Here is a 12115-nt window from a genome sequence, read left to right as displayed (position 1 = left end):
CATGTGTTGGTTTTCTGGCATGTGGTGTTTTCGGTTGTTTCGTCATCGTCCTTAAACTTGTTAAACCATCGCTACACTGTCCGCGTCGTCACGACACCCTCAACAAAGGCCTGGGCATATCTTCTGTCCCGCTACAGCGGCGTTTGACCTCCATTTGAACTCGTTCAACATACATGCTCTTATGACGCTCTATGGATGTCCCATGTTCCCTGTGTCTTTATACAAGTTCACTGTGTATCTGAATTGCCACAACCAGGTAGTATGTTGGATATACCCACGCCAACAACTGACGTTCACCTTATCTCCACCCGCATTCAACTCATGGTGTGAGGTCCAATTGAACACAGACCTCAACGAAAAGTGACAGAACTTTCTTGGTTACCTTTATAGTTATGCACAAAAGTATAGCGTTTGGTCCCGCGCAGTATTTCTTGATTGAGCATAATAAAAACTATCTTGAATATAATTTATGGATAATAATAATAATAATAATAATAATAATAATAATAATAATAATAATAATAATAATAATAATAATAATAATAATAAGCTAAAATAGTGTTTTTAGTTTTCCAGAAGGAAACCAAAATTTTCCTTTCTTTCAGGCCTCAAAAACACTAGCAGCAACACATTCTTTTTGGCTTTGTACATTGTAGCTGCCCCCCCTCAAAAACGACGGGCCCCTCCTACACAAACCTGCTGGATACACCCCTGCGTGGGACAAAACAAACTATCAGAAAGCTGCACTTGGACATTATTTGGTGGAGTGTTCTTCACAAGAGTGAAATGTAATTTATCTTTGCTTCTGGGAACATTTTTATTCATATTCGACCGGAGATAAGAAAGTGCCCGAAAGTATATCTGGAAGTAACATTGCTGTTGGTTGCCCTAACCTTCCTTCTTTCCCTTCTCTTGCTTTCTCTCTCTTTTATAAATAGCGTGACATTTTCAGTTTGGCGAGAATTGGTCACACCCTATTAAAAGTCATGTTATACTTCTCTTTTTAATACCAGAACATGAGCAATTCTAAAGGTATGACTTCATCTTTATAACCATCTCGACCTCTGTGTGTGTGGGGGGGGGGGACTAATATGCAAATTCTAAATTTAATGTTAAATTCGTAGTCGAAAGACATCATGTTCGATTGGATTGGGTTTCAATTTAGCGACCTCTTAAACAGCGAGGCTATATGAGAAGTGAGATCCAAACTGCGTGAGCTTCTGCCGAGAATCGAACAGGATGTCACGTGCCAGAGAAGCGTACGCTGACCATATAGCCACGGAGGAGCTCTCATCATTTGCGAATTCTGATTAGGAAGTATTGGATTTAAATAGCTTTTTCTCTATGTACTTAAAATTAATTATGAATTTTAATTAGGAAATAATATCTTGTTTTATGCAATACAAATTATTAATTTAGCCGAAATCATGTATTGTATAGAAAGACTGAAACTAGATTGGAATGATGATTTCTGGTGAGTCTACCAGCAAACCTCAGCAACGATCCGCGAGGACAACACAAGAACAGGTTTTCTCTTCTGAAAACAATAAAACCAGAACGAGGAGAAGGCCTGGAAAGGGCAAGAGACCACCTGCTGCTCGAAAACTCTTTCATCTGAGCCGTTTTTACGCTCGAAGTTAAAACCAGACAGACTTTTCCAGCGTATAAAAATTCGTTACGTAAACTTTTCCAGGTCCCATACACTAACGTATTGACAGCTGCTAACAAGACTAGCGTATGAAATTTTATGGTTACAACCGAAAAATACGTCAATGTATGGCCGACTTAAATGTGCAATTCGCATTTCCTGAGCAGCTGTCAGTCTCTTAACTCGCCCCAACTGAGACAATATTCTCTGTAATTATATTTTGATTCTAATTGTACTGAATGAAACATGACAGAGACACGGACACAGAAAGATCGAGGACAGTTAAAGTCACAGAGAATCTCCACTGCGGATGAAACCTCGGACCCATACACCAAAAACCCACCCACCAGCCACTATACCAGCTTAATTTCCTTTAATTAGTTGCAACCACGACACCCGACACCCGACTGTGTAGTCATCTTTTTTGGTTGCAATTCAACTTAAGCATACACGTTAGTGACAAACAGAAATGTAACGGACAGTGCAAATCACAAAGTATCTCTTACCAGGAATCAAGGCCGGGACCCCTTATACAAAATGCTCACGTACTAGCGACTAGATTAACGCGAAGGCTGAAAGGGAGGGTTTATAGATATTGTAGATAAATGTGCAAAAAGGACTTTCAGAAGATTACAATATTAGTTTAGGACCATTTTAACTCTTATACACTCCGAAGATTACAATATTTGCTTTAGACCATTTTAACTCTTATACCCTTTGATGTCTGCCCCCATTCAAGATAAGTACATAGAATAAGAATTCATTCATCTATACGAAAGCTTGCTCAAAAGAAGAAGGGAAACTTGGTGTTCATGATTGCATCACTTGCTCGCATCAGACATATGTTATAAAGGCTGTAAAAAAACGCATAGTACTCATGTTAATATCACCTTCCAGCACAAATACAAACTGCTATTTGAGAAGGTATGTAGTCTTAAAGTAGCTAGGTGGTGGTCGTAGGAAATGTTGTCATAATCATATGTCTGTCAGAATCGCATGCTAGGGCTATGTTTGATGAACCAAGGGTAGGTTATAAAACGAGGGTAGAAGGTGTACAGTGACTAGAATACACCTGATTCGTGTTACGAAAACGTGTTATCCTCCTCGAAGATGAAATCGCAAAAAGTTGTTCAAATATTTATAAAGATGACAATTGAAGATGAAAGCACCCATAGCGGAACAACAGATGAGTGAGATATGTAGTTTAACGCCCTATAGTAAAATTTTGGTATTCATCCTATATGCAAAATTCATACACACTCAATAATCGTCATTGTATTAAAGAGTAAAACGACAATATTATGGAAATATCAGCGTCCTCCATGTGCCTAGTCAATGACGAAGATCCTGTAAGCGATGAACAGATGGAGAAAAAATCGTAGGAAAAGAACATAAACCTGCGATTCAATAGTAGATTGGTTACAGTTCGTGCGTTCACATGGGGCCACACATGTTCCAATGAAGTTGGTAGTGATCGTCCTATCAATTATGGTTATCCGCACGTGTCTTACTTACGACTACCCACGAGAATGGTCTATAAATAAATACGTAAAATAGTGGTAAAATTCAGAGCAATATTTTAGTTTACTTTTAATAATTCAAGTAATAAATTACTTTCTGTAGAAAGGAAATAAATATATCTGGAAGAATTATCTGTTTTTGCTTCAGAGATGAAAAGAGTTGAAAATTAAGTATATGTATACAATTACTGTAAGCAATAATGAAAGTGATGTTTAATTTTGTATAGGTGAAAATTCTTTGCATCTCCTTAACATGCACAACGATATGTTCAAAGAATATTTCTAACGTTAAATAAACCACTTGTAGACCTTGTAAACAAATTTTATATTTAACTCAATTGTCATGATAAGGCACAGCACTTTTAAGTAAAAACACTGTATAAAATGTAAAGTTTCAATACTATAACAGTATCTTCACCAGTCTTAACACACTTATCTAGAATGTTGTTTCTACTCTTTCTACATCTCGGGGTGTAGCTCAAGGTTGTGGTTGCAATGAGGTACCTAAAAGAACACCAAAAGCGATTCTACTAATGTAATGTCGTATAATGCATTACCCTTCTTCGTAAGATGCCTCTATTGATACATAATGGGTTGTAAAAACTTTATCAAGAGCGTGGTATGTATAAGCTTTAACGTATGACATTTTAACGAACATTTCTAAGACATTATAATATTTATATATGCCATTAAATTATATCATTGTGACTCTATATTACGTTTGCAATTGTAAAAAAGACACAGTACATTTTTTCTAAAAGAAAGTGACTGAATGAGAAATGGAAGAAGAATACATGTTGATTTCGAAGTTATGACTACTTACTTTATAAATTTATAGTTTACAACTATTCTCAGGTTATCGAAATGAATAATGAAAAATATATAACTAATTAGTAAATCAAAGAAATATGAGTCGAAATGTTAAGTTTTGTATAAATAAATTTATAAGTACAGAAAAGGGAACATGTCATACACATCGTTATTTTAGAGAACCTAACCTATTCATTGAAAACCACATAGTAAAAATTGTATGTAAGAGAATAACACTTACACAAATAATAAGAGAATATATATACTTTATATATGCTGTATTATAAGTAGGCAATTTGTGATACTTTTATTGAAGTTATAGCATTTGTTCCAAAGGATCAATCTAAATATGCCCATGAATATATTATAATGAAAGAAATACAAGAAATTATGAAGATAAATATGTGAGTAATGTGTTGGCTTATCGTATACTATTTATTCTTAAAAAGAATCTAAATGTATGTCGAGAAAATATTATCTTGTAAAGGACAAACTGCGTTTCTTTACTAATATGACCGCAAAGGGGGTAACCGTGGCTAATATTGTGGAAAAACGGGTCTTTGGGGAGCCAGTTTATTTCTTTTCTTTGTTTATTTTGTTTATTCCGTTATGAGAATTTCAAGTTTGAAGTTACCGACGAAGTGCCTGTAGTGCATTATCATGTAAGTAGTCCATTATGAGAGGGATACACTTTACACAAAAGCTCTTTCAATTTTCAAATTTAAAAGTAGTAGAAGAAATAATAAAGAAAAAGGACTTGAACCATATAAATATTGTTACTTGACTATTTCAACAAAAACGAAGTTGCAACTGTGCTGACAACCTTTACGGGGATGGAGATTTCACAAGTTTGGTTGGACCTCGCATAGAATTTGTGTGAAAGACCATGAAATCTACGAGCAGCCCTGTCTATGGCTGACCTAATTCATTAAGCGGATGTCTATGTCTGCTTCTTTTTTACATTTTCGAAATAAACCAATATATGTATTTCTTATTATAAGTAGAGAAATGCAGTAGGTAAAAGTTAATAATAAAAAGTCTTCAACAAGAAGCTATAATCTTTAACAAAAAATGGATAAGGAAAGTAAGAAGAAACTCAATTATTTTAGCAATAATAACATCGTTAATAAGTAGGCAGTAGTTAGTTTAATCATGACTTGTTTACAAACACGTATCTTGAGATCTTTTTTGAGTACTCTATTTAGAAAGTTTAGAATATTTAGTTGTTTTTTTTTTTTCATATAATTTATTAAGAGTCAGGTTTGCGGGGTTCTTAGATTGTAGGAACTTTGCCCATATTACAGTAACTTTTGTCCTCTTGACCTGATTTACAGTCGTGAATTTTAAAACCGAAAACAAAAAAAAAATCTTTTACAACTACAAATTTTGGTATTTATTTTTTGCACGATCTTGTACTTGGTGAGAAATTCTAGTTTGTAATTGTGAAAGTTGTGAATATTTGAAAGAATGTGATGAAATATTTTTCATAGCCTTGTAAAATATAAAGTAAATATTTTAAGTAAACACTTTTGTAATTTTCTTTAAAAAGATCCTAAAGTGACGGCTTATATTTTGATATCCCTATTCAAATTACCCGTCCCGAAAACAGGTTCGTATTCATTTTAACCAATTTGAAAATACTTATTACCAAGACTTTTTAATTAACTTGATTGTTGTTACCTACGATTACAACTAGCATGTTCAAAAAAGTGTATGTGTCACTTTACGAAAAGACAAGGAAACTGCTGGTTCGCTACTGCCAGGACAATGAATGAAAACTGTCACTGATTACACTGGTATACAAATTTTGATCAAGGTCGTGCTTATGTTGGTTTTTCGTCGGTTTCTTAATGATTTGCACTCGCTGAACACGAATATGGCAGTTATTTTCCGGTAATGTCAAAATTTGTGATGATATAAGCATATCAGATTTTATTAAAACAGTAATATATTATACAATTGTATCTTATGAGAACATTGAACTACAAGCATAACACAAATATTGTAGTCGTGCTTCTGTTGATTTTTCATTGTTTTCTTAATGACTTGCACCCGCTGAACACGAGTATGGCAGTTATTTTCCCGTAATGTCAAAATTTGTAATGATATAAGCATATTAGATTTTACTCAAACAGTAATATGTTATACAATTGTGTCTTAGAGGAACATTGAACTACAAACATAACACACACATTTTGGACATCAACTTTTTGGGTAACAAAAATCTGCATAATACCTAAATACCAAAATATATGAATATTACATTTATAAAAAAAATTATACAAAAGTACTTGAGATTGGAGGAAAGTGTTCATCAAGTACTGGAATTCCGTAATCAAAAGTGAAGGTTAGTGGTTCTCTTTCTTTTGAGGGAAACGTTCACGTCGTCACGGATTAACCTCCAAATATAATCACCCATCATTGCACAGTCCCACCTTCCTTGGTATCTGCTTTCCATTACTTGAATGTCCTTATGGAAACGTTACCCTGCTCTTCGCTAACATCTCCTTAATTCTCCCTAAAGAAATCCAAGTGTGAATGAAGCATATGTAATTTTAAAGACATTCTACATCCCATTGCTTGATATTGATCAATGAGTGTCTTAACTTGGTGATCAAACGCTTCACTTCGGTTATGCACCAGAAATCCCGTCACCAATTTATGAAAGGCCTCCCATGCGTTTCTTTCCAACTCCGTCATTTTTTGTTTAAGTGTAGCACTATTGAGCATGACATGAATCTGAGGCCCTGTGAAAATGCCAGCCAGAACTTTTGCCTCTGCTAAAGCTGGAAACATTTGTTTGATTCATTGTAGGGCAGGCCCAGAGCTTTCACAAATTGTTTTGCCAATCCTAACTTAATATGTAATGTTCGCATGAGAATCTTCTCCCTGGGCAATAATGCTTCATTTATCACATTATGTGTTCCTGGAATAAGCTCCGTTCTTTCAGGCCACACGGTTTGATCATAATGCTGGTTAGTTGTCCGACTGTCACACAGACATAGAAAGCAGGAATATTTAATATAACCACTTTGCAACCCAAGAAGAAAACCAATAATTTTGAAATCCCCACACACGTCCCTTTGATGTTCCTTATATTTAGTTTTCTCCAACATCAGCTTCACACTTGAATAAGTTTATTTAATCAATTTACAATTCTGCTATGTATCTTTAGAATCTATATTCTTTGTTTCCTACTCTGAACAATTATCTTTAATAACAAATGCGATACCACTAGCGAGTATCGAAATAAAAGCACGCAAATTGCTATGCATAAATCAGTATAGGAGAAAAATAAAACATGCTTATATCACTGAAAATATTGACACTACACAAAATAAGTGCCAGATTCGTGTTCAGGGAGTCAAAATACATAAAAATTCATCAAGAAATAATAATAAGCAAAATTTTGTATACCAGTGTTATTGGCAACGAAAGATACAGTTGTTAGTGCAGCATATTTTTTTATAAACTAAACTCGTATTCGAGCATCTCATTTTATTTTGTTCGATGTGATTTTATTGATGTATACATATATAATGTGTTTGACAATGTTACTTTTAAAGGAAGAAAATCAATCAACAGTGTGGACTATATCTCATTAACTGAGTAATGTAGTCTTATAAATGGTGTAATAAAGATCTTAACCCTGGATTACAAACCATTCGTAAATTTTACGAAACACCATGTCCAAAATTGTTGAATTTGCTGAACCGCGAATGCATGACCACCCTCCTCCCGAATACCTTCCTAGCTCTTACAGGAGAGGCTAATTTTGGTTTTACAGCCGTGTCAGTCGGTTTTATCACGCATATTTTGAAGGTCTACGTAATTTTTACGAAAGGTTTGTAACCACGTTAATTTTTTTCACAAATTTTGACAGATCTATTTCCTTGTTTTTAACATTAAATGAGTGTTTTTTGGACTATAAACAGTGCGAAGAGTTATGTCATAGTATTATAACTATTTCTTGTCTTCGTTGGTGGAGAAACTATGGGTGACACTGAGGAAGAACGTGAAAATAGTCAAATAAGAGGGTTTTGGATTAGATATCTTCTGGTGAAGACACTAGTGATATTGCTAATGAGGCCCATCTTCATCACTAACCCTATGGCAAACCCGCAACAAGGAATAAGAAAAACTTGCTTTTACTGACCAACAGTGAAAAGGAGAGTGACAAGGACTGACAACACACCTGTGTAAGCACTGGAGGAAGGCGATTTGTGCTGAAAATAGAGCTGTGTGTTGCGTGGTGCGTGACGAGGAAAAATGAAAAAGTCTGGAATGACACTTTCAAGTTTGCACCTAATTACTTTTTTCGAACTTTATATGCGAAATGCTACGCTTTTTAGTTGTGTTGTACCTTTTACTTTAGTTATCTATTATTGTAATATCTATAAAACAAACGTACATAAATGTAACTCTTTCCTCATGACGTCATACTTGCAATTCAAGTATACAGCTAAGAAGTTATATACTTAATTATTTACATCTACTTGTTCAATAAAGTTTCCAAAGGCATCCCATATTATTGTCGATATAATTCCATAAACAAGCCCATTTTCAGGTTTTAAAAAATAATATAGACAGAAATAATAAAAAGACTAAAATTGAGTCGTAAAATTTACGAATGGTTTGTAACCACGTAGACACAAAATAAGGTTTTTAATCCAGGGACAGCGGCGACGACTTCTGTATAATTTTGGGGAGGCATTGAAATATGTGTATATCCTTGTCACAAATTCGAATAAAGATATCTACATTCAGGGAGGCCAATCTCCAAGATCAGTGTGCATGGTTAATGACGATAAAATTCAATTTCACTTTTATATCAGTAAGTAGCTGTAACAGAGCATCAATGTTCATATGTACGAATACGATATTTTACTACATGTTCTAGAAAAGTTTACATGGGTTTTTACACGCATGTATAACATTTTGTTTACCTCAATATTATCAATGGAATGATATATGTCTCGTCATTGGAAGACTGTTAGAACTACGCGTTTCATTCTTGGAAATATGTGTGTCAGTGTTAAGAGAAATCAAGTAACAAAGGTACAATCCGATTGTTAACAGTTAATATTTTTCACTTTAGAAATCTGTAATCAGCATCACAAAATTATTACAAAATCACTAAGCATACAAGTTACAAAACACCAGTTACTAATGTGTATTTACTATTAGATGAAAAGTGAACTCAATTATACTAATTTTCTTTTTATATGAACTAATCTTGGATCATATTCAATCCACATTAAACGTATTCACTACCTAAAGAGAAAATTACTCTGAAAATTATTTTTTGGTTATCGAATAATTACAACAAACATTAATCTTATCGGGTTCGATTCCTAGTAAGAGGGCATTAAAATTCAAACGCGTTACGTCACGTCTCATATAACCTCTGTACAGCAATGGGATACTAAACTCCAACAACCAACATCAGTAAACATTCATTTTGAAACATAATTGCGAATTAATTAAAGTAAGACACATCAAAATTAAAATACCCTTTTCCGCTTTCTTTCATCAATAATTCTTCTTCTTTTTCGTAATATCGTGGGACGATGATTGAAGAATACATCTAAAATAAAATAATAGTTCGGTGACTTATCTGTTGGCAGATTTGTCCATTGGCAGATTTGGTAATTGGCGGATTTGGTAATTGGCAGATTTGGTAATTGGCAGATTTGGTAATTGGCGGATTTGTCAATTGGCAGATTTGTCCATTGGCAGATCTGTCCATTCTCACGATTGGCGCATTTGGTCATTTTCGCGTTTGGCGCATTTGGTAATTGGCAGATTTGTCAATTGGCAGATTTGTCAATTGGCTGATTTGTCCATTTTCACAATTGGCGCATTTGGTCATTTTCGCGTTTGGCGCATTTGGTAATTGGCAGATTTGGTAATTGGCAGATTTGTCCATTTTCACAATTGGCGCATTTGGTCATTTTCGCGTTTGGCACATTTGGTAATTGGCAGATTTGGTAATTGGCAGATTTGTCAATTGGCAGATTTGTCCATTGGCGGATTTGTCCGTTGGCAGATTTGTCCATTTTCACGATTGGCGCATTTGGTCATTGGCAGATTTGTCCTAGGCCCATTAAGACGAGAGTCAATTTCTCACGTATTGACAAGGAAATATCTGAGGACCACGGATGCTACAGTGCAAGTGACATTGAAGAAAAAAAAAACTATCCTCTTTTGCAGCAATGGTAGCCCCTATGTTTTAAGAATGTTTTGGGATAATGTATATATATCCCCAAATCTCCTAAAATGGTTGAGAAAGATGATGGTTGCAGACACTTTGTTTTATTACCACAAATACCAAAGCGGTCTTTAAAAATGATGAAATATATAAAGAAGTTCGTGAAAATTGAATGGCTCCTGTGGCCTTCGACGTTTCGGAATTTGCAATCTCCGACTCCGTAATCCCAAGACGTTGGTCATAACTGCTCTAAATTTTTAAAACGTATTATCTGGGAAGTCGGAAAATGTGGCATGGCCCTATATGCACCCGACGTCCTCTTTCGTTATAGAAAATGTACACCACGCAAAACTGAATATTCTTTGTAAACATAATTGTTTTAGCATAATTTTATTTCCACACATGGTTTAACAGAATACACCGTCGTTAGATGCAAAGGCGCAAGAGAAAATGATTCAAACTAATAACAGATTGGTAACCGACTCATATATCTTCTCATGAGAAAATAGCTACCACATGATATGGACAAATAAGCAAAGTCCTTCTATTGTGGCGAGCTAGCAAAGATACAAGGCTAAATATTATTAAAACAAAAACGAATACATACCACTAAGAAACAAAAGCGAATAAAACTCGCGAAGAAGGCACTAAAAAAACTAGCAGTGAAGAGGAAACAAAGGAGAACAAACAGAGTGCATATGGCGGCGTGGTGTCTATGTAACGCCATCCTTGCAGCATTGACGAGACTTAATGTACGTAGTAGCATTTGCCTGAATCCATATTTAAGGATGGTTTGTGATCATGAATAAAAGTTATTAAGTTGTTTATTGTTTTCTTTGAGCCTATTACAATGACCTGTTTTATATTACCTGGAATTTGTTTAGAATAAACTTCAACAAAATGTTCAACATGTCAAAGTAATAGGTTCGAAAACAAATGTTACTATAATGAAACATTTTTATCTATAAATAGAAACATCCTTCATTTTGAATTCAGGCAACATTCATAATGCTACCACGTATTTGAAGTGTGGCCGATCTGGCAAGGCTGAAGGAGCATACACACCACGCCATATACAATCTCTGTTCGTTCTTCTTTGTGTTCCTGTGTACTTTGCTACATGCTTTTGTTCTACTTATATGCTTGTTTCTTGCGTTGCTTCTGCAGCTAGTGCAATGTATTCCTTGATTTTCTACATATTTTGTCTACCTATACCCGGGATACGGACAAAATCTCGCGGCCGAAACATCGCCGCCCAAAATCTCGCCGGCCAAAACCTCGCGGTACAAAATCTCGCCGAGGCAAAACCTCGCGCGGCCTAAACCTCGCCGCCCAAAACCTCGCGGGACAAAATCTCGCCGGGCCAAAACCTCGCGTGGCCAAAACCTCGCCGTGAATGAAACTTTTCTTTAAAATTTACCCAATGTGTTTCTTAATATGCAATTCCACATTACAAATAATAATAATAATAATAATAATAATAATAATAATAATAATAATAATAATAATAAGAAGAAGAAGAAGAAGAAGAAGAAGAAGAAGATACAAAACATCGTGTGCGTGGGCTTTCTCGGGTTATTCCCATTTCCTCCCACTTTCTTTATTCGATCATTTCCTTCATCATGGTCATCTACGTCTCCTTTAACCTATAGGACATAATCAAGGGACGTCGTAAAAACTCATATATTATTTCAAACTTTCATAATTATTATTAGATTTTTGTTAAAATTTTAAGTTTTTGGATGTTCCAAAGTTCACGAAACTAACCTCGTTAGTTGTCATTACTTTTCTTATGCAGACTTTCTTTCCCTATAACCAGTTTAAAAACATCCTGTCGCCCTACCTTCACATTGAAATCCTCTAATACAGAAATAGAATTTTCATATGGTATCGCGGGACTTGGTCAAATACCCGTGATACTTATTC

At 34.9% G+C, this 12115-nt stretch overlaps 1 protein-coding gene across 1 annotated transcript in view; it reads left to right on the top strand.

Annotated features, from left to right (window-relative positions):
• The window catches only part of LOC145690596 (uncharacterized), a 388755-nt gene that overhangs the window by 307796 nt on the left and 68844 nt on the right, over positions 1-12115 (top strand). The gene's annotated exons all lie outside the window — the stretch shown is intronic.

The sequence above is a fragment of the Thermobia domestica genome, chromosome 7 (assembly GCF_964235325.1).
Source record: "Thermobia domestica chromosome 7, izTheDome1.hap1.1, whole genome shotgun sequence".
NCBI lineage: Eukaryota > Metazoa > Arthropoda > Insecta > Zygentoma > Lepismatidae > Thermobia > Thermobia domestica.
Note: the sequence above shows the minus strand (reverse complement) of the source record. Positions and strands in the feature narration are given on the sequence as shown.